Consider the following 24,922-nt stretch of genomic DNA (forward strand, 5'->3'; position numbering starts at 1 on the left):
GTTTTCCCCCAAAATATTAAAACCATCAATGAACCAAAACAATGCTCTGGATCAGTTGTTGTAGATAACTACCGATTAAAGGTAATAAAAAAGGCAAGTATGGTTCTTTTTACATTCTTCTTTGAGTTATGTTTGCTCATAACGTCAGCTTTCAGCTGCTTTAATAAGCGCTTGGCCTATTTAAGAATGGAGCCATGTATTTATGACCCTCATTTAAAGAATTTTTGTTCTTTTTGTGGATATTTCTTTAACATCTTCATCCAGAGTTCAGGTTGGAGAGCCAGACTTATCCTCAGAGCTGCTCGATTCACAATTTAACGGCCACTAACTGTCCTGTAAAGCTTTGAATGGTTTGGTGACTCCAGAAAAGCTAAGTAGAGTAATAATCACTGGTGATCTGTCACTGACTCAACATCTTCACAGGAGATGATCTCATCGATTTAATCTCCACAGCGGTGACTCACAGCCAGACTGGAATCTCTCCATCTGACACATTTCCTGCAGAATAATTTCATCCCTGCAGGTTTTGATAAAAATGGTCTGACAGAGTCGCACTATAATTTGTTTAACACGACGATTAATAAACAACACTGAACATGAGGATGACTCAAACATCTGAAACACCCATTTGCTCTGTCTTGATGTTTTTTTTTTTGTGTAACAAGGGTTATGTTTCTGCTCTGTTATGGCTCTTTCATGGGTATTTTGTGGTCTGTGTGGAAAGATAGAGCCACATAACAATGGCGGGTCCTGATGTTGGCAAAGGAGGGTCTCATTAGGCTCATACTACGGCAGCTGCTACCGCTCAGCGTGAACGGCTGACATCTGGGCAACGTTAGTGCAAACACATGGCCAAGGGACAAGGAGAGCAGCGAGGGACAGTGGGAGCAGCAGCCCGTCATCCACCAGCCTGACTCATGGGTCACTGCCTTTACCAGCCCTCGAACATACACAGTCACCAGAGGAGGGAACGAGTGTGGGAGCAGGAGCGGGAAAAGAAAGGAAGAAGATTTCTTCCAAGAAACAGAGAAAAAGAAGGAGAGATAAAAAACGAACAGGTGGTAGGCATCACTTACCAGGTTCTCCTCTTCTTCCCATCCTTCCACGCTTTCCTGGAGGCCCTGTGAAAACACACAGACAGCGGTAAATCCCCCAAATCAGCACTGCAGGGTCGAGTGGAGAACAACGGAGCATCACTCACGGTTTCACGGCTGCTGGTTTATGTGTTGTGCCTGGCATTAAGTTTGTGTGTGCTGGCAAGGAGCTTTAATGTCTGTGTGTAGTGACGTACAACAGATTCAGATGTGGTAACATTTGGAGCCAAGTGTACTATAGCTTTAATAGGCTGTTAGATTGATGCTAATCTGCACTTTTTATTCTGGCTGTAGATCAGGTTCATCAGACCTTCTCCTCACTGCCTGCTCTCCTTCCAGCCACTTCCCTCGGACCCTGCTGTGGGTACCACCACCTTTCCGGAAAAACAATCCCTACTGTTGGTGGAAAAGTCTGGTAAAGTTGTGAAAAATAGCAGGAGGGCTGCAGAGAAACCAGAAGATGATGCAGCCAATGAAAGGGCTGACCTAGAGTCAAAGACCTCATGCTGCTACAGGACCATGAATCATTTCTACAGGACCACTGATTTACCTCAGCATTTGACCCGTTGTTCACCAGAGGTGCTGCTTTTAGTACCACAGAAAATAAAAAGAAAAAAATAAATAAGCCTATGCTCAGGCTCTAAAAAAAATCAAAAATGGCCCCTTATGGCTGGGCAATGTTAGAAGTCAGGAGAGGTCTATAGAGGTTTGGATTCACCAAAAGTTCTTAAGTGATATTTTTCCAAAGAGTCATTCATAATTATGTTCAACGCTGAAATGAGTGAGGAAACAGGTTTTGGGTTCAGTGTGTTGAACAATTACACTTTGACATGTGACTACAGGAGCTGAGATGAAACTCTCAACTTCCAATTGATAGACAATGACTCTACCACTGAAGGGTTGACCTGTTAATGTTGTCTTTGTTGTGTATCATATACCATAGTGCTACCACTCCTAATGTTACATGACAGTACCCAGAATTTGAACATGGTTTCAGTACCAGTACCACTACAAGTCATTGCTCATTACAAATATTGATTGATTGATTGATTGAAATATGTAAAAAAATGTTTTAGTACTTGTACCATTGGGGTACCATGATAAGAGCACCAGATCTTCTGCAATGCCTCAAACTTTTAGACCAGAGATTTGCTGATATGTACATTTACTGTAGTACTACCAACAATACTGTGGTATTTGTAAAAAGAAAGTGGCACTACAGTAAGGTTGAGTAACTTACCACAGCTATTGCCATAAATAATACATTTAATAAGTTCATAAATGTAAACAATCTTTACACAGCTAACAATTTCAATTTTAAAATTGACTCTCACGATTAAGATGATACTACCATTTTGAAACTGCTATATGTATTTGCTGAATCTTCCTTCGTTGTTTTCTTCACATGTATGCTAGCTTAAGTCATGCTAACTTTTGAGTGTAAAGATATAGTTTAAGCAAATGAAGGTCTGAAAACTAAGTAACTTCAATGCTTGACAAAGTTATCCTTCTCCAACGTGATTCTTCTCAGTCTATATCCTCGTGTTAAAGTAGTGTGTCGTGTGGCATGATTAAAAGCTAATGTTGACTACAGTCTGTTTCATGCTAGCTAAATTCACTGTCAATGGCTGTTTATTTTTTCTGTTTCCAGACCTGCAGATTTGAAAACGAGTAAAAAAAACTCAGAAGGTCTACCTCCATTATCATCATATAACAACAGTAATCAGACCCAGCTTTCTTCTTTAAGGCCTGAACCTTCCTGTAGGTACGACTTCTTTTCCTTTCCTCCCATGTGCCCATCATCCTTCCACATTGGTCCTGCTCTTTTAATGAAATAGGAACCATACTGGGTACGGCTCCTGATGCTAAGTGGTTGTGGCTGCAGACATGTTTTCCCTATTGTCCTTATTGGGGTTATTGTAGTGGCCTAATCACTTCCTGACTCTGCCAACCCTTTCAAAAAGAGCTTAGCCCTGCTCCTCCACCACCGTCCAATGTCTGCCTTTAAACTTGTATCCTTCTTTACAATCTTTACGCAACAGCAAGATAATCCCCATCAATCGCAAACCTTTGAAGAATAATTTACAGCACACTGTTGCTCATTTTAATCTGACTTAGTTTGCTGTTTTTTTGCCAATGCAAAACTTTTTTTCAGCCACAGTTGAAGCTATTTAAATCTAACAATGGAGAATGAGTGCAGCTGTGCACCTAGGACTCCTATTTAAAATTTATGTTTGAACAATTTTAATCATTTAACACCTCCACACACTCAAACCTCAGGCACATATGCCAGTTGACACACAGACACACGCACATGTACACACACTCTGCCAGCCACAGCATTTATATTAATGGTCTCCACATTTCCTAGTAGGTTCTACTTCCCCTATTTCAGCCCCCGCAGCCATAAACAGCACCATGGAGTGGTTCTGATGGCGGCCAAGGCCTCAACAGAGAAGGACGCAGCATTTCCTCATGAGCCTGAGAGGAGGAGATGGGGAGGACAAGTTGGAAGGGAGGAAAGGAATGTATGAGGGAGTGATGGGACAAAGAAAGAACGGGCTGATGAAAGCGAGGATCAGAGATGGTGGAGACATATGGAGTCTGAAGAGATGGATGGATGACTAACTTTGAAATCCTATCAAAGTTTGACCCTGTTCATTCAAAATACCAGCCAAAAAATGACTCTTTACTCTGTGATATGGGTCACCAGGGTCAGTACCTGCTCTTCTTTTATTTGAGACATAAAAAATAGACCCAGGCACGTTGACAACACGGTCGCCAAACACTTGAGGACTGGGTGTCAGAGAGACTGAAGCTGGGAATGGGACCGGCCTGTAGGTGGGCGATGACAGGCTGACGTAGGACTGTATTGATGGGAGGAATTAATGGGAAAACCAGCAGCAGTGGGGACCAGAGAGGTTTTATGTGTTTGCGTGTAAGTGGTTCAGATTCCTATTTCAGGAGAGCAATGAACACATATCCTCTGACATATGGGCAAACAAACACGTTAACACACAGTCACAAGATGTGACTCAGGTGTCAGCACAAGTTGGGTGTCACTTCCTGTGTGGCTGTGGCAAACCAGGGTCAAGAAATGTCACACAGGCTCACCAGATTTGAAAGAGTATTTACATCAGAGATTCACAAAGGGGCCGTGTCCATCTTTAATTACTCGTCTTAAACCAAATCTATCTCCTTTTACCTGCTGGTCAAAGGTCAAAGGTTATCACTGAGTGACCAGTGGATTCATAGAAAGCAAAAAATTTTTGTAAAAAGCTAAATGAAAATACTGAAAGAATGAAAATAGAGTTCAAGGAGCAGGGAAAAACGATGCTGTGAAGCAAAGGGAGGAAAAGTGCTGAACAAGGACATCGTCTTTCATTGTAACAGGTGTTGAAAAACCCCAAAGAAAGAAAAATGTCTACAAATGTCCTTTAGTTGGACAAAAAAAAACTATCCTAATTTTGGATCTGCCTGAGGGACACGCAGACAGCACTGGACACATGCAGGCTCAATCAGCACAGGCTGAGATGAATATGAATAAGAGCAAGTAAATTAATCTTAAGAGTAACAAAACACACACACACACACACACACACACACACACACACACACACACACACACACACAATGAACTACATCTGAACTGTAGATAGATGGCTGCCTTCGGCGCTGTATCTTTAGCTAACTCTAACCTCCTTTTGAATGTAGGGCTGAAAATATGCAGTCCAAAGTTTGACTGGGAGTCAGCCAAAAGGCTTAACACACCGAGTACGGACAGGAGTCTTTCCCCCTCAAAAACTCTTACTGTGTTTATGTGTTTGTGAGAACATCAGAAAACCTGAGGCTGTGAGAAACAAACATGTGGATCTTTGCCTAGACTCTGTATCTTTCTTTAATCTCAAGGCAGCAATTTGAAAGTGACCCGTTTCAAAAAACTCATGTTTAGGGCCGCATTAGATTAGTTAAAGATGTTTATTTCTTTTACATGGTCTCTTTTCAGATTTGTGCCTCTGATGCAGCACTATGTAATGATAACATAAAACTTTCAACTGAGGCAAGTAAAAAAATGAAATGAAATTTTACCATCTAAGTGAAATGGAATATCAACAATTCAAGGCTCCTTAGCCTCTTAAATTTGCATGTTATCATCAGATGGTAGCTGATCAGTGGTGATTGCTCTAAGACTGCAAAGGAAGCTCAGCTTCCCCTAAAATGTCCCCAAATAAAGTGGTGATATGTTCTGCTGTGTGAACATTTCATTGACAAAATATGCGCTAGATTTCCTTTATCTTTTGTTCAGAATCAGCTACCTATCACAGGTAACTGGCTCAACCTCCTTCTCATTCATCTCAGCAGCGTCTCAGCACTTTAACACAGTCAGATGCTGGGCATCTTCTGACTTCAGTGGGGAAGCATAGAGTGGGTTGTTCCACTGTGGAAACTGGACGGTCATTGGATAAACGCTGGGCTTTGTCCCGCCCATCGGAAGCTCAGCGTCCCTGGGGGTCTATGAGGCAGTGGGCTGGTCTTAACGCTGGGCTTCTGCATGATGATTGGATGATCTGTCTGAGGCCGAATCACTTTTTGATTGACAGTGAAATGAGCCAGTCAGCGATCTTGAAGTTTTACCCTCCACCGGAGCATCTTCTAAGTTCTACATTCAGTTGTTCTGGACTGATCCGGAGGCTTTATCGATTCCCAGCAAGTTTACCTTTTCTTAAAAACAATGAGCTCAAAGACTCCCTCTTTTCACCAATAAGCAGCTACAGCTGCAGAGCTTCTCCCCCTGTCACTCACACTTACAGCCTGTCGTAGTTTCATGTAGCAGCTCCAGCTGCTAACAAGCTAACACGGAGGGTAGAATTCACGTTTAAATAAATAAACAAATTTATGATGTAGGCCAGAAAAAATATGAGCTTCCCCTCCTTGACCGACCAGCAGCCGCCACTGTAGCTGATAAATTGTCATAGCACACCACTAAAATCCCTGCTATCACACCCATATGACTCTGGGCAATTACTTCTGTTCAGCCCCTTACCTGGTTATAAATGCATCTGTTAAAAGTCACAGGTACACAGCCTTTCTCTTTCTCCTTCACTCTGTGTTTCTTCAATTGAACATTCAAGGCATTTATTACCAAATGTGCCTCGTGCGTATACATGTACATAGTTTACAACCCACACAGAAACACGTTTACACACCCAGCCGTCAGCCCTCCATCTGCTCTGTCTGTTTCTCATAGCCGTGGCTCGGCTTGATTTAGCTACTGTGACATTTCTCGCAAACAAAGTGCTTCCATGGAACAAAGCGCAGGATTGGTGGAACAAGCTCCCCCCTCTGTCTCTTCTTTTAGGCCCCATTTTGTTTAACCCAACAACTGGGAGTAATAAAGACCCAAATGAAAATAGCAGAATGTGAAACTCCATATGCACCACCACAGGACTTACATCCATTCATCTATGCTCCTGGTGCAACAGGGGAAAATTTAATTTAGCTGGGAAGGAAGGGAAAGGTGGGGTGGGGGTGCGGGGGGGAAGGGTGTGAGCAGTGAGAGTCAGCTTTTTGCTTCCATGTTTGCTGGAGGCATTTCGTCTCTGTGGGATCTCCTCTCTCACATCTTCTACTCCATTTAAAGTTTTTAAATCCCAAGATGCAGTTACCTCAGTCCATACATTACAATCAGGGTAACTTGAATGAGGTAACTACATGAGGCATCAACATATGTAAATCAAGAGATCTGCTCAAGCTCACAATGTAAAACAAAACATGCAGATATCCAAATACGTACGTTTTCAGTAAAAGCTACACTTTTCATACTGTTAGAGACACTGACAGACAGAATCCAATTGAACCAAGAAATATTAATTCTCAACAGCTTTGTTTAGTATTAAAAAGTGAGTTATTTTGTCAGGCTGGATATATTTGCTCAATAATATGTCAACTCAATTGCTATCATTGAGACTGTTTACTGATCTGAGATACAATCGTGAGGATTCCCTCCTTTCAGTTTGTTGCGTGTTTGCACGTACGCTGACAGCTGTTCAGCCTCCCAGCCCCAAATAAAACTACCTCTTCCAAACTGTCAACGGATCTGTCAGCGTTTCACTCTGCCTGTCCAACTTTGGTTCCAATAAGATGGAGGACACATGCTGTGGATGTAAACAGCAAACAGAAAGAGAAAAAGACAACGGATGTGATTCACATGGCGCTGATTCATTCTCCAGCTGCCCCTCATCTCTCCTGCCTGCAGGGTCAGACCAGGTTCAAACCCCAGACTGTAAGTAAAAGAAAATATAGCGTCCTGTTTCTGAACGTTGACTTGGGGATTTCTATTTGGAAGTCTTGAGTTGCTGTTGCCATCTTGTTTTTCTTCAAAGGCAGCAGCGACACTATTTGGAAGAGGTGGTGAATTTGTTTCTATCCTGGCTGCACAGGTCACAATGCCCTGAAGCTTACCCTGCTTTATTAGCTATTTTATTTGTCATGGGAACAAAATTTATCAAATCAATACCCTGCTGTATTGAAAAGAGTCCAAAAACTGATGAGGAAAAATTATAAAGTGCTAACAAATTTACATTGATGTACAAATCTTTTCTGATCTGGTTACATACAGCTGAGCTCTTCTCTGTAGCAGCAGTGTCTCCCCCTTGTGCCCATTAAAAAACAACAGGAGAAACGGACTTCTGATTAGTTTTGTTTATAAAGACGCCTGTTTTGGGATAATAAGTCTGCTATTTAACAAATAACACTGTTGGATGTACTTGTATGATATTGTTAAATACACAAAAATGTGATGAGTCTGTCACAACTGCTGACTTGATAGACTTGCAGGGAAGATGCTCATTCACTAGCTCTTGTTTCACATATTACTTATATCATCAAAGGAACAGTCAGCAAGAGTTCTCATATTTCTAACAGGTAATAAATAGTGACCCAAGTTATTACCTCTTATGTATTTCTGTATGTCGTAAACCACAACCTCAAACACATCACTACGAAACTGAACACGATGTCTGTGTTTGGACCACGCTTCACCCTCTTTGTTGAAATGCGGTTACAGAGAGATGATGAACAGTAAACATAACTCTGGTATTCAAGCAAAGGTTTCCCAAAATTGGGTAATGAGACGCCCAGAACACAATGGTACCCGGTCACCCTTCCTGTTTTACTTTCAGCATCAAGTGTTGCGTGACTGCAGAGTGGATTACTCTCAGCGAGGTGAGGGGTCTGGATGTGTGTTGTGTTATCAGGATGCCAATTTCATGCCCAGGCGAGTGTGATCAATGTATAGGTTTCCTGACATGCTCTGTCAGGGCTGAGTGACACTGCCGTAAACCTGTGTGTGTGTGTTCAAGTGTGCGTGTATGCTCCTACAGCTGCAGGGTGTTTGCATGTTGTTTACGTCTAATGCTTATTTATTAGATCCTGATGAACAATCTACATAAAAAGCGCAGAAGGTCTTGTTTTTTTAGGATCTTCTCTTGCGGAAAGCTTTGATGACGTGTTTATATTTGCAGGCGAGTTTAAATGCAGGAGGAGGGGGATCATGCGATTTCTGCATCAACACTTACTGCGATGTGCAGCAGGTGGTTTGTGTTGAGTGGCAGCGTGGTGCTGAAAGGCAGCCTGGGTAGTCGGTGCGTGTCACAGCTAATGAGAGGTGAAAGCGAAGACGGGCCCGCCCTCCACACATGGACAGACGCAGTCAAAACAATCAGCGTGCCCTCACAGAACGCAGCCAGCACCAGCCGAGCTCAGCAAATATGAACGAATCACAACAAAGTGGAACAGAGCATGAAGAGTTCAGCAGCCAGAAGACAAAGGCCTTGTTTTGATGGTGCTATAAGCTGCACTTCCAGCTACAACGTGAAGGAGTTCAGGAAATGTGTGGATCAAAAACAGGCTTTACCAACGCAGCAGTGATCAGCCATGGCACAGCTTGTCCTGTGATTGAAGACAACTACTCAGACACTTTGACCTTATTTAAGGATAATGTTGCCTACCGTTATGTAAAAAAAAAGAGAAAATTTAATTTCAGCAAACTGACAGATGCCACTCATAATCCCAGTTTTCCAACTTCCAACACTAAGCTGCATTGTATCTTACCCTACCTTTAAAATCGTACTCTCTCCCCTGGACAATGCAATGCCTCCTGCTTCCTTTTAACAGTCAAATCTATCATTTACCTTTAGTCTTAAAGCATGAAAAATGCAAAAAGTGAGAGTTTTGGCACCATGTTTTTAAGTCTGACATGTATAATGATTTTGGGCATTTGTAATAATAAATAAATAATCTCTATTGTTGCCAGTGGTCTTCTTTGCGTTAGTCTTTAGTGGTTTCAGTCTGTTTCATTGAAAGTAAAAATCTTCTCACAGAAGCTTTAAGTGAGACTTTAAGAGGTAATTTTTTGATTTGAAGAATTACTCAACTTTGTTTTCTAAGAGGTACACAACACAGCAAAGGATAATCTGCTCTAATATGTTTGATTTTCTAGGGTTGAAAAGTTGACTTTTGTTTCAGGATGCCCTAAAAACTGCTCAGAGTTTTGGTTGAGTTTGTCATGACTCCATTTGTGCCTGTGCTTCTCTTTAGGAAAGAGGGCCCTTGCGTGACGATGCCTTAAACGAATTGACCCCAGATAAACAAACCCTGCTCTACTGCAAGTGAATCACACACACACACACACACACACACACACACACACACACACACACACACACACACACACACACACACACACACACACACACACACACACACACACACGATCACATTCAACACATTTGTGTTTGTTGACGCTGGGCATGTTGGCGTGCGTGGGACAGGCTGGGTTTTCTGCACCATGCACAGGCTCCTGGGTGGTACTTCCATTAATAAGGACTGCAGCCACAGACGCTGGAATTCTGGTACTCGAGAGGATTTTAAGTGCACAAACACACTTGCACGCAAATGAGCCACCATACACAAAACTATCCTCAACAGCTTTAGCTTGGGAATAGATATTCCAGGTCTGCATGTTTTGAGTCAGACTAGTTAGTCACAAGCCTCTCTGACCAGTCACCACCCTCAGATGTGGAAACCGCCGTTTCCTGTAACGAATGGGTGATGTGCCTTGGAGGCAGGCGACAGCAGCTAGTGGGGCAATGTGGAGGTAAGAATGAGGGTTGTGTTTTTAGATCAGATCAGATTGGGGCCACAGGTTCTGCAAAAACTTCCAAAAAATCTGGAGGTGCTAAATCCAGTCTTCAGGGAGGATTAACATGAGGGTTAGCACACCCTGGCACACAGGTAGAGTAGAGGTTAAGGAAACACACAGGTCACCTAAGGGAGCATGGGCCTCAACATGGAGGATTTTCCTTTAACATCCAAAGAGTCAAACTTCCTTTTTAAACCGAACATGAAGGTATCGCTCTGTAACGTGACAAAACTCACCAGCAGCTTCAACGTGTGCCTGCAGAGATAATGTGACAAGGAGATTTGAAAGCTTTAGTCTCGGCCTGTGCCGGTCTATATCGAATGGTGGTCTGTAACAGGATAAAATGCTCCTTTAGCGCTGTATCCTTTATTTATTCTCAAAATGTGGTTCTTGTTTGACGCTCTGGAACACATTAGAGCAAAACCTGCAGAGAAGTGGGCACGGAGGAAGTGAGAGTAAAGCCTTTGAAAGAATAAAGATAGAAGTTCACGATCACCGTGAATTTACACTCAAACTGCTGTATTTGTGAGTGTGTGGTTGTAGCAGGAAAAGTGTGCAGAGGAGACATGATGCAAAGGCTCTGAAGAAGCTTCACAACACCTCACCACTTTTTCAACCCTGACAGGTTTACTAAAAACAAGAATCCATCCTCTGCTCTTCCTCTGACCATCTTTAAACAAAATCCCAGCTCTTATCCCCCTCTCTGCAATCTCTCTTCACAGGTGCCTCACTGCTCGTGCCCTTGGCCCTTCCTTTAAGCTAGCTCCTTGTTCTGGTTTTTGTCTCGTCTTCTCTCACACCTGAAACAGACAGGATGATTACAGACTCTGTGAAAGCCAAGGTGAGACCCTCACGCTGCGCACCAAGTATTTCAGGAGTAATGGGTAACACAGTGCTGCTGGTTGAGCTGTAAACACACAGTCGTGACCTGGCAGGGCATGATGCAGGTAAAAGGAGCCATAAAAATTCCAACCTGACATGCCAGACGCTGTTGCATGATGCATAGTAAAATGGAAGAGCGCCTGTCTTCAACAACAGTAATGATGATGGTACAAGTTATTATCATCCATTAGGCATCTCTGCAAGCATCTGTGTTAACTTTTCAGAGAGAAGCACGTGAAATTATACACAAAAAAACCCCAGACATGTGGTCCAATGTATTTCTCCTTCATATACATACATGCTGTAATGCCTGTTAGATGTTATTTGCTTGTCATTTGACTGTGTTTGGGTTGAAAACACACCACTTCATCTCTTCTCTTCTGTTGTTTTCATCCCTATAAGTTCAGTAGACCTAGTGTGCCTGGCCCTATCAATCTGCTCTGTGTTATTCATCTCTTGAATCCAGCCTAACAGCTACCAGATCACTTTATATAGCCTTCTGTTGCCACATCAGTATCTAAGATTAAACTTTAATGCTGCATCAGTACACATAAATTCATATTGTAATCAGCGTACAGCAACCGTAATCTTTTTGGATTACTCAAAGTAAGATCTGTAACTGAGCCAGTTCTCTGTAAGTCGGATTTATGTGCTAACTGGCAATACAATATCCATGTACAAACATTCAGATGGCTCCATTTAGCAATTTAAACATACAGCATTTATTGCCTAACAACATCGTAAAAATAAGTGAATAAATCTGCAACTTGGAACAGAGCAGATGCATGTAGAATCGAGTGTATGTACACACACATGTAGGACAAACTCTTGCAAAACGAGATCTATGAAAGGTCGCACTGATCATCATCTTAGTTTTGTTGCGGATGGTGGGGTCAGTACGATGTGTTCTTCCCTGGAGCATGTGCAGCTGTGAAACATTAAAATCTGTAGTGCAGGGAAACTTGACTTCATAAAAATTAAGGATGCATGCATAGCTGCAATATTATGACCTTTACTTGTATGATATATGTTTATATCGGGCTCATTTCCTTTTATAATTTTTTTTTTATTTTTAATTTTGTGTCTTGTGCAAGTTCATCTTTAGTTTTAATACAGATGACATATGTCAACTTGCTGGTAGTAAAAAAAGAAATAAAAATTCTACATCTTATCTAAGTCTGTTTTATATGGCTTCAAATATTACCTAAAAACTAAGATATTTTGGTTGGTGCTGCAGATTAAAATTTGTTACAATGTTTTTCTTGTTTCTTGAAGTGTGCTTGTCTAAAGTTAACAATGAGCAGACACTGGATCATTTCGTCATCCGAGCAGCTGCTGGAACCTGCTGGAACTTGAACTTTGTGTGTCACTTACGTCAGTGCTGCTGCCCCTGATATCACTAATAAGGTCTTGTTAATTTAAGAGCCATGGTCACCAGTCATTTCTTTTAAAGAAGAATTTCTGTTCAGCTCAAAAACTCACACTTGCAGATGTGTGTTGGCTTCATAGTGCCTCATAATCAGCGTCTCTGGCTCTTCATGCTGTGATGCTACTAACATAACATGACCTCTGTCCCCTTTCGATACTGTGTGATTGGCTAGAACAGAGCTAGCTAGAAGAGCAAGAACAGTGTAGTGCGTCTTTGTGTGTGTGTTGTGTTGTGTTGTGTTGTGAAGCTGCTCCTGTGGCAGGTGCAGACTTGCCCCAGTGTGAACTTTATGGGAGGAGGTCATGAGTCATTTAATCCCATTGGTGGTATCCATATTTGGTCCAATCAGCTGCTCCGTTTGTGGGGTCAGAGCCAGTCTGGGATGACTGTCGAGCCTTTAACATAGTGGGTGACGGACTGGCAGAGTGTGATGTTACAGCCTGTTGTGAGTTTACATTCATGCATTCAGGTGCACACAACATTTACCAAAATCTGTCAAGGTATCTGAGTCCAGCGTCTGACTACAGAGACCTACTCTGTGAGGATTTGTGTCTGAGGATATTAACAGCTGTGTGTGTTTGGTGTGTGTGTGTATTTAGATGATGTGTGTCTCTAACTATGTTTGTGTGCCTGACAGCTGCGACCCTGATAGACGGCTGACACAGCTGATATGTCTGATAGGCTTCATGTGCAGTAATGAAAGTTAAACACAGCTGGGCGCGCATGACAGAGGTATGTGCCATTCACCGCTGTGGACCAATCACATCTCTGCATCTGCATTCATAATGCAGCGACCTTGCAAGGGTCGAGCTGGAGCACGTAGGCAAAAGATAGGGGAGCACAGCTGCAGAGAGGGAGCAGTGTGCGGGCCATCGTTTAGCTCATTTCACTCAACACACACTCATTTCTCACCTCATCCAAAGTCAGTCATGTCACCTTCATTTGGTCCACACACACGTGTTTACTATCTGATATGATTACATATTCATATTCTTTCCAACTGCCTGACTGTTACATACCTTTAAAGCAGTGGCGGCTGCTGGTCAGTCAAGGAGGGGAGGCTCATTTTTTTCCGGCCTACATCATAAATTTGTTTATTTATTCAGACATAAATTCTACCCTCTGTGCCAGCTTGCTAGTAGCTGGAGCTGATATGTGAGACTACGACAGGCTGTAAGTGTGAGTGACAGGGGAGAAGCTCCGCAGCTGTAGCTGTAGCTGCTTATTGGTGAAAAGAGAGAGAATCTCTAAACACAACGCTCGTCGTTTTTAAGAAAGGTAAACTCACTGGGGATTGATAAAGCCTCCGGATGAGTCCAGAACAACTGACTGTAAAACTCAGAAGATGCTCTGGTGGAGGGTTATACTTCAAGATCGCTGACTGGCTCATTTCACTGTCAATCAAAAAGGTATTTGGCCTCAGACAGATCATCCAATCATCATGTAGAAGCCCAGCGTCTGCCTCATAGACCCCCAGAGACGCTGAGCGTCCGATGGGTGGGACAAAGCCCAGTGTTTATCCAATGACCGTCCAGTTTCCACTGTGGAACAACCCACTCTACGCTTCACCGCTGAAGTCAGAAGACACTCAGCATCCAACTGTGTTAAAGGAGGTCAATCCAGTTACCTGTGAAAGGTAGCTCATTCTGAACAAAAGATGAAGGAATTCTAGCGCATATTTTGTCAATGACATGAACACACAGCAGTACGTATCACCACTTTATTTGGGGACATTTTATGGGAGGCTGAGCTTCCCTTGCAGTCTTGGAGCAATCACCACTGCTTTAAAGAGGCCTGCCGTTCTGCCTCTCCATTCCCTATCAGAGGGGGGAGAGTGGAGGAGCAGAGTGGGTGAAAGGTTTGGTACAGATAGAGACATTACAGAGATATGTAGTTTGTTTACTGCTGATGTGTAAGTGTTACAGGTCAGATGCCCTGATTTGACCACCCTCCACATTTAAAATAAATTCACAAGAGTCAGTCCTGACAACGTAATTTGATTTGACAAGTTGCATTCCAGGAGTGCTGGTATAGAGTAAAGTATCACAGGAACTTTCACCATGTGTACAACTACACAGCAAGTATTCTGGTCAACATTAGTTTATCACAGCAGTTGGTTGCTCTCAAGATGAATCGAGCTGGTTAGAAACCCCAAAGCAACCAAATCACACGTCAGTACAATATAAATGAAGCATGCTAGATGGTAAATACTGAATAGCGTGCACTGTTTCAGGTAATAAATATCAGTATCACAGCTGTGCAGCCATTCCATACAACCACACACTCCCCTGGTGTGATATTGATTTAAATGAACACCTACTGTTGACACCGATTATGAACACCACAGCCTGCAGCAGCCCTCCTGCTGTACCTGGATCTTTCCTACAGCTGCTGCTGGGCCCAAAATACAACCTCCCGAATCCTTCAGCTTGCCAACAAAGAGTCAAGAGTAGAGGAGAAAGAGCTCAGTATATCTTAATTTGTCTGCTCAGTGAAAGGTTATCATAAGGAACATTATTTTACAACCCTTGGCATTGAACCAAACCAAAACATGAGCCACCCTCGGGCGCCATATTGAGATAGACTGCAAGATGGGCTTCAGGTTTCTGCTGTTGTCCATCAGGCCAAGAAGAATAATGCTTGTGGTCTCAACAGCCCTCTGGATAACAGAAGTTTTTGGGTTTAGCCAAAGTCCTGGATCGACGGGTGTTGAGGGTAAAATGATACATCTGTACAAGAAATACATTTTGTGGTCTCTTGGAAAGTGATTTAGGGATCCTGCCGTCAGCTCCAACTGGTTGCACTTTTCAGTTTCTTTTGGATTTTTATTCTCATGGTGGAGGTTGTCTCATAAATCAGTCAGCAGAGGTTTATGGTGAAACTAACTATCTGGGGTGTACAACAATGCAGGCTTTGTCCACACACCTGACTGACGCTGGGCCACTGCGGCTTCAAACTGAACTAAATACAGTCGAATGGATGTACAGAAAACTTCTACCCTCTACACCCAGCTCCTGTTAAAGACATTTCCAAATCTCACCCCTCCTTTTTTTAATAGAGCCATTGTTGTAGAAACTTCAACTGGGACCAACTGTTTCATATTAAAATTTTAATTTCACTCTGCTTGTTTATACATGTGGAAGCTCAAGATGTTGGCAGGTAGCTTCAAGAGGATCTAATTATCACTTATGGAGTTTAAGCTGAAGAGGAGCAGGTCAAACTTGAGGCACCTGTTTTGACAGAGCAGACGAACACCAGACTCTGAAACCCAAAAGCACACCTGATAAGAGTATGACAACTAACTGTTTCCAAACAGTCTTGTAAAACACGTATCCTGCACAGAAAGAGTGATTTGATATTTTTTAGAGAATATTTTTGATCACCTGCCAGCTGGGATTAGTGACACGCAAATTTGTTAGGGCACAGTGCCAGGTACGAGTTAGCTTAGCATTAAACACAGAAGGGTACATCCGTTTTCATGTAAAAGTTAACACATAGTTCTTCTACAAAGAAAGAAAAAACTACAGTAAGTGACTAAAATTTACAGGCGTTGTTTTGCAGAATATTTTGCTCTTTGTTGACAAAGACTTCAATGTTAAAGGAACTAACACTCCCAAATACACAAACTAGAGCTAGCTAGATCTTTTTTATTAGCTTTCATTTCTAAATCTAAAAATAAATAAAACATTGTTAAAACGATCTCTAAAGTTACAGAGAAAGAGAAGGCGGTTAAGTATGCAGAGCTGCTTTAAACCAAGTGTGTATCAATATTTGAGTCTTTATGGGAAACTAACCTTACTTGACCCCCATTCCTATTTTTTGGAACCACATTACACAAAGACATCAGTCATGGTCACAGTGTGTTCAGATTAGCTTCAGTATGGCAGTGAGCTGCTCATTTAGTGTAAGTCGTAGAGCTTGGTGACTTTGTTGAAGCTAACTTCTGCTGCGTCCCAGTGTTTGGGATTAATGAGTGACCATAGCTGTCCAAAAAGCCAGTTTCTGTAACCGGGGATCAGGCCACCAAGGCCTCCGCCTTTGACTGCCGCCCAATACACAACCCACCAGTCCCCTATGGCTCCTACTGGAGGTGGTGGGTCCACAGCAGGATCTCTGTTCTGTCTCTGTATTTCCAGAGTGAGAGCTTGGTCCGTATACCCAACAGTAAGTCAAGCTTGTTCCCAGTCAGGGTTGGACTTCGCCAGGGCTGCCCTTTGTCACCGATTCTTTCTTTAGTTTTATGAACAGGATTTCTAGGCCCAGTCAAGTGGCAGGGGGAGGCAGGTCTCATCTTTTTTCAGATGATGTGGTCTTATTGGCCTCATTGAACACTGACCTCCAGTAGTATGAAGCAGCCAGGATGAAGATTAGCACCCATTCGTCTAAGGCTATGGTTCTCATTCGGCAAAGGGTGGACTGCCCACCCCAGGTTGATAGAGAGTCTTTGCCCAAAGTGAAGGAGTTCAAGTATCTCGGGGTCTTGTTCATGAGTGAGCCTCAAACTGAACTCTGTCACTAGCCTTGTGCGAACCACCACCTGCAGTAGTCTGGGTGGCAGTTGTTGGGAGGTTAGTGGTGACAGGGGGAACAAATCATAGCTGTCTAGTTTCCAGTTTTGGCTGGGAAACTACTGTATTTTACCCCTTTATAGCTAGGTAGCTGGGTAGCAGATTCAAAACTGCATTCAGTAGATTCAGCAACTGCGACAACAATGACAAATTTTGATTAAAAGCAACTTCCCGGGAAAATGACAAGCCGAGAAATACTAATAAGGGCGGTAGTCAAAGTTTAAATATATCAACATTAGAACCTGAAGACAACTGTTTTTAAAATATAAGGTGCAGCCAGAAGGGAATGGCAGTAGAAATATTAACTACAAGCTAATAGCGGAAAAGACAGTTACAGTGGACTGATGTAAACACTCTTCTTCCTGCAGGTTTAGATTTCTCAACCACACCACAGGAGATAAAAGCCCTCTCTGCAGAATGACAGTGAAAGGGAGGAAGATAATGAATGAAAAAAGCACGAGAGCACAGGGCAGCAGGGTGACCCTGAGAAACTTCTCCCGTTTGGCTGTTTTAAGCTTCATTTTCCTCCTGATAGATGTTCACGATAGAGAGCAACACGACCCGGCTCTGCTCTTTCATCCTCCATCCAGAGTTTGCGTCTTTACCGATCAATGTCCCAAGTCCTCCATCTTAATCACACTTTATATGGATTACCCCTGAAGCCAGATGGGAATCTTTCACACTTATGCACACACACTCACACACGTCAGTAAAGCCTCATTTTCTGTTTTATCTATTACATAGAGCTCAACAAAGATGACCTGGCATCAGCAGGATGGTATTCAGTGTGTGCCATCGCTTTTTTGTTTTTGCGTGTGTGTGTGTGTGTGTGTGTGTGTGTGTGTGTGTGTGTGTGTGTGTGTGTGTGTGTGTGTGTGTGTTGAATGAGGCATGTAACAAAATCAGCATGTGACCCTCAGCCTTCAGGTTGGTGGGCTCATAAATCTGCCACTGGTACTCCAACACAGGTGACCTCTGACCCTCACACATACCCATTCACATTTTCTTTGCAGACACTCTTGCCTAGCATGCATCCAGCTAATAAAAGATAGACAAGAGGGAGCAGGACAGTTTGATAACATGCAAACACGTGTTAGATGGCTCCGAACCCCCTCCCTCTGTGTTTGTGTCATACTACACCTTTATACCACACCTTCCTGCTCCTGACCCCCTGGTGTAAGACAGAGAGAGATCCTCATGTCACTGTCACGTCTCCCTGCCTGGATATCGACTTGCAGCTTCCTCCCGCTTCACTTAAGACACATTTCTGTCTCCCTCCTCGTCTTTCTCCCCTCCGGTCTCATATTAAAGGCGGCCTACAGTTGTCCATTGGTATTCCATACTCATAAACACCACTTGTCAGGGTGTCACCTTTCAACATCTTCTTCTAGCACCGTCCCTTAGCACCCCTTAACATACAGTACATACTCATCTCGGTCTTACACACCCCCTTCTTAGTCCTAATTTGATCTCATTACAAAACACAGATTAATCCCACAGCAGTGGCTGGACAGTGTCTGGAGCAGTTTCTTTATAAGGAGCTGTTCTGCTTTTAGCTGCATGTCAGACCAAAAATCTAAGAGCCCATACATTTGAATGTATTCATAAAATTTCTGTTAAAAGTGTTCGGTTAAGGCAAGATAGATTACTTCTAACTTTATCTGTCTTTAGGGGTGGGTACCTTTCACATTTGAAAAGATACACGGTACTGATGCTCAGTACATGGCAATCGGTATTGATACTCAAAGGTACCAATTTTCCGTACTTTTGTGTGTGTTTTTGTGGTAATAAATTATAATTAGTTTCATAATAAAATCTCAAAGTTTTTCAACATAACATATTTAATACTCAGTATATAACTTTGCAATTCTATGTTCATGTCCAGAATGGACTGTTTGATTACTTCTGCCAAGGAGGTTATGTTTTTGGGAGATTTTGTCTGTTGGTCTGTTTGTCTGTGAACAACATAACCGAAACTTAACGGAGGTGATCCAGATCACTGTCTGGATCCAGGAATTCTTTTTAAAGGATTCTTAATCATTGTGAAATAGGGCCATTTTCCCCATATGTGTATATAACTCCACTATAAATGGTCACATTGCTATGCAAAACAATACAAGACAAGGTCACCATAATTTCTGACATATGTAAAAGTATGATCCAGATCCTGCCAATGTTCAGGATACTAGGATCCAGAATATTTAATATGTACTGGGTCTTTATCAGTGGGGAACCTTCAGGGACTTCTAGGCCTTCAGAGAAGGCCTTAAAAAAATCTGGACCAAAAAATATACGTAACATATTTCTCTATATATATAATTGCTCATTTAGTTGAATAAAATACATTTAATACATCATGAAAGTTTTAAAATTAAGTGTACTGCAAAGTTCACTTCAGTAATGAAAGGGTTACTGTCTTGAAACATGTTATCTCTATCAGAGCCCAGTTTGCTGGCTCATGAAGGCCAGGCTGTGTTTTGGTTTGGCGAGAGACAGGAAAATTGACCAATCACGATTTGATTTTTTTGGGGGGGCGGGACAAAAACAGAAGAGCATAGGCCTTCCTGAAGTCCGAACAGTGGGCAGAGTGGTGAGAGCGGTGAGAGGTGTAGTAGAAGAGAGAGCGAAGTTGTGGCTAGCTTGTTAGCATTTTTTCAGCGTGTGCGAGTAGAAATTTCATCTGGTCGTGCGAGTGCGAGTGCTTATGTCTCAATACTTCATCTATCACGGGCACAGTAAGGGACATTGTGGTTTGAATTATTCCTCTCTTTCACTGGCTCAGTCAGTCTCCTCCACCTGAACACTCCTCTGTTCTACAGAGAGAGCGCTGTCTTGTGCACACGCAGCTCGTATGCGCATCACACACCGAAGACAGACAGATCTTCACAACAACACACGTTTCACTATTCCAGAGTCAGCCTTCTCACTATATGATTCACGCTGCTCTAAACTCTCCTGATTGAAGAGGATGCTGCGTTAGAGCAGAGCTAAGTTAGATTAATTCACGGCATGTCAACACCAAAAAAGAAAGATAGAAAACAGCTAAGGCTCTGATAAACTCTTCATCAACAAGTGCAGCACTGTTATCTGTCTCCGTCTCTGAGGTCTCCTGCAGCGTCTTTGGATCAAACCAACTAAGAGAGAGGGGGTGGATGGTTTTTGAGTTTTCGATATAACGCCCAAGTACGGGACTTGATTCACTTTCAAAAAATATTAGCGATCACAGGAGCATACTTTAAGTTGGGGGACAATCAGGAGAAATCACAAGCCAGGAGAACAGCCAGAGAAGGGGTTTAAAAAATGGGAGACTCCCTCCATATTCAGGAGTTTTGGCAGGCTGCCAGTAGCCTACTCTCGATGGGTAAAGTAACGAGTTTATGTATGACACAGATTGACAAAGATAAAAACTAAAGACATTTTCTTCATCATTTTAGGTTATTTTAGTGAGTTTTGTAAACTCACTCACAAAACTTTTCTCTTTTTTATTTTTATTTTATTTATTCAATGAAAATGTTTTTTGTTAACTTCTTTTTTCCGCGATGATTTCTTTTCTGGGCTGTGAGGGCTGAGGTGAAGGCCCAGCTGTAGTACTCACGGTTCGCCACTGGTCTTTATAATTTTCAACACTGTCAGGAAACAAATTATCATACAAACCTGCAACTAACACCAAATTGTAGCAGACAGTCTGCTGAAAGGGAGTATAACATTAAAGTAGGACTTAAGTGTTGCGTGACAATCACAATATGCTTGGAGGAGGTCTGAGCTCTCTGAGTGCTTTTCTAGTTTTACATAAATTGGTACTCAGTACTACAGATGAAATTCGGTTGGTACCTATAAAAGTTCCTAATTCAGTATCCATCCCTAATGGCCTGAAATGAACATGCAAAAGAGCTAATCACCCAAATATTCACCTTTTCACATCTTGGATTAAATGACTGATTTCAGTAATTCTAAGGAAATGAAAAAGTGATCTGCTGAAGTCTGGGAACACAGCAGCGCTGCTGCGACTATGTTTGACTGGGCAAAAAACTGGAGGTTATTATGTATACAAAACTAAAACCCATGTTGTAATAAACTGAACATCAAAATTAAAAAAAGTGTCAAATAACTTTTATCAACCAAGACCACAGTGAAAAGAAACAAGCAAACATCCAAAGAGTACCCACAATCCTCTCCGTGTGTCCTGCCCACCAAGACTAAACAAATCCACAGGGCCTTCAGACCTCATGCAGTCTCTGTGTGTTTGCTTTGGTGCCACAAGACATCACAACAAACATCCCCTCGGGAAAATGGAGCCAGTGTGTTATGATGGGAGTGGATACCACAACTGAAGGTAACTTCCTCTCCCTCTGGCTCCTTTATAACAGCATTAGATGACAGATATCAAAATATTATGCAGAGCTTTTATGAGTCTTTAACATTGTTTGGATACGGAGTGGTGCAAATAAAAGAGGAGCCTGAGGGGAGGTGGGCTGAGCTGGCTTTAATGAGGAGTACAGTTGCTCCTGGTTTGCTGCTCCATCAATGGGTGAACATTTCACACACCAGTTGTTTTTTTTAATTTGCCACTTCCAGAGCGGACACGTTGGCTGAATGGTTGTTCCGCCTTGCAGCCAGATATTATTGTAGAAATAAACACTTGGAGCATGCTTAGAATAATTCACCAATACATAAATATTCCAGAGAAAGGGAACTCGATTGCTTCCAGGTGGCATAACAGATCCCACTGCTGCTCAACCATGTTGTTCATGTAACCCTGCCCTACAAGTAATGTTTCAACACACATGAAGGTTTTATTATTTATGCAACTGTCAATTCTTCTCTGAAGCAGCACGCCCTGAGGTTTTTGAAGGTAGAGGCAGGAGCTGAAACAGGGGCAAACAAGCTGAAGCTCAGGGTTAAAACCTAATGACGCTGTAGATGAGGAAGCCACCTGGACAGATGAGATTATCTGACAGCATGATGCTACATGATCTAATGTTAGCATGTTTTGCATTAGAAAGGAGAAAAAAAGTGTCATCCTGAACCACTTTGCTTCATGTAATTTGGCACGCGACCTGTACAGACGCCTGACACACACTCACACACAAAGCGCTCCCATCACCCCCCTTTCTACACACACAATCCACAATCGTGACCTTAACAGTTCAAGCCTGAAGCGTTTCATTTTCCCTCCTTTTCTCTTCATTTTTCTGCTGCGTTTCTTGCTCCCTGTGGTCGGAAATGTCTCGTTTCCTTAATGGTTTCCAGTAAAGTTCCAAAAAGTCCCCCGTGCATATCCAGCTGTCCTCGAGGGAAGCCCCTTTCATGCGTCCAATTAGACCCTACATTCAGAGCAGTGTAATCAAGACATGTACTGCAAAGCCTCATCCTATCTTTAAACCTGGACTTAATCTGGGATGAAACGTGCAGAGTTGAAGCCTACGCAGGTTTGCAGCAGAGGGGAACAGGTCTCCACGACTTTCTTGCATCTACATATGAATGCTGTTAAACTCAAATTTGCCCGTTTGAGAAAATGTGACTTTAATTTAAGCCATCGAATGTGTGTTTAATGTTCAGCTACTTGTCTTGTGAGCTGTCTCAGCAGGCTTTCCCTGAGCTCCACTGTGAGGAGGAAATGCACCACAGATCAAATGAACATAAAGACTCTGTGTGTGTGTTGTCACGTGTGTGTGTTTGTATGTCGTGGTTGTCTTTCAATTCAGCACCCAGACTGTGTGAATGTTTTCTATTGTTCCAGTCGGGAGGCTCCAGCAGCACGCCCAGCTCTCATTAGCCAGACGTCCCACTGAGGGAGCTCCGTTCAGGGCTTCACCTTTGAGCAACCATGTGTAATCACCCAACATCATCGCCAAGGGCAGGAGCCAGTCCCTCAGCAGAGAGTCCGTCAGCCGTCGCCTAACGTTTTCTCCCACTTCTGGGACCGTGTTCACGACGGCGCTAACTGTTGGCATCATAATGAATGGGTATTTAATGGCACTGAACAGAGAGGCATCGCGTAAGGTAGGGATTATTAGGGTGGGTTATTAGCAGCCATCCATGGTGCTTTGGTTCAGTGGGACCAGCCCAGCTGTTAGGAAACACACACACGCAGTGTTTAGGTCACATTATATAAGGCTAGACTGACTGACTACTGAGGGAATCCACGTCAGGAGGAGAAAGGGGACCCCGTAATTTTCCACATTTGTAACTGCCAAACGTACAAAGATCGGGAAAAAGGTGCCTGGAAAATAGGAGTACAAGAGGGAGGAAATGATTTTTTGCTGGAGGACTTTCTATTCATCATCTAATCTGCTAATTTGTCAGCCAGTCATTTATTTTATGCTTGAGGGATTTTCACCAAAGCATGTTCGCCTTGAAGAATAATTTCAAGTTGCTCTAATTGTTCCCTCTTCATCTTTCCAAGAGTAAAGCAGTCTTCAAATTCTCCAGAGCTGTCTGTTTTTTCATGCTATGGCGTACAGTCGCACCTGCTCCCTCCTTTTCCGACTCCTCTCCCCCTTGTTGATGGATTCCCCTCATTACGGCTCTGCAGGCTTTGCAGTCACGCAGTTGGACTCGAGGCCGTGTCGCAGTGCAGCTGCACGGTCAGCCAGATGGTCACTTCAGCATTCAGGATGTCTATATCATATACTTGACACGCAGTTAACACATCCTGATGCAAGTTGGAGCAAATATTTATGCTGTATCTACATAAGCATGTCATTAATATGCTGCAGAATCAGAGTAATGTGTTGTTTTGGTTTCCTGTTAATCTGATTCTCAGATGGTGTTAATAAAAGGAGAATAACTGTCTTTTTTTTCTTGCATATGTTCCCAAGTATAGTTTCATTCTGATCCAAAGGCCTAGTGAGGACTTAAACGTGAAATTGCAATAGTTTCACTTTAACTTATCTAATGATCATAATCCAAGATTTAAAATATTATCAGTGCCAAAATTGGTTACTTCTCTGTGTCTGTGGTCCAACATGAACCCTATGGAGATCAGAAGTACGTCTGATGACACAGCCCTGGCCAGCAAAGTTAAGCAGTGAGAAGCAAAATGTATCTTTTTCTTTGAAAGAAAAAATAGATTTCTCAGATTTTTTCATAGAGATGGTGAACACTGTAGATGATCTGCCCAAAGAATGTCTAAAAAAATGACAGAAGAGCAGATGAAAGCTAAACAGGAGATGGATCAAGCATGGGCTGAAGGCCCAAACACGGGTTAAGCTGTTTGTGATAATGTTCATTTAGACCAAAATGCAGCAGTTATTCTGCAGTGGTCTGTTCAAACTTGAGGGTCTATCAACAAAATGAAGAGTGAGGTTACGTTAGCTTTGCTTGGTGAGGTTGGAGTCGATTGTTGCTACTTAACCATGAATGAAAACATCACCTTGGTGCTTTGTATCCTACATAGGGATGGGTATAAATAAGTTTTTATCAACACCAATGCTCTTATTGATTCTGCTTATTGATCCAATTTTTTATCAATTCCTTTTCTGAATTTTCTCTATAAAAAAGTAGCTTTACAGGTTTTCTAGGTCAAAAACAGAAAACGGAGTTTATTAGTGAATGTAATTGGTCACTGGATGTAGATATCTCTTGATGTAAATATACATAAATAAGTAAAAATAGTTTTTCATGTGATGTCAATGCAGTGTTTTGTAATATATATTGGCTGAAGTAGGCCATCTAGTATCTCAAAGTGGTTAAAGCATTATTTAAGTTGTTTGGAACCTTGCCGTAGTTATGAAGCAAGCCATGA

At 42.4% G+C, this 24,922-nt stretch overlaps 1 pseudogene; it reads right to left on the minus strand.

The window, feature by feature from the left end:
- Positions 1-24,922, minus strand: part of LOC141793773 (uncharacterized) — a 139,191-nt pseudogene that overhangs the window by 31,926 nt on the left and 82,343 nt on the right.

Source organism: Halichoeres trimaculatus, unplaced genomic scaffold, assembly GCF_033239565.1.
Source record: "Halichoeres trimaculatus isolate MK-OKI-2021-1 unplaced genomic scaffold, fHalTri1.1 fHalTri1_scaffold_7, whole genome shotgun sequence".
Taxonomy (NCBI): domain Eukaryota; kingdom Metazoa; phylum Chordata; class Actinopteri; order Labriformes; family Labridae; genus Halichoeres; species Halichoeres trimaculatus.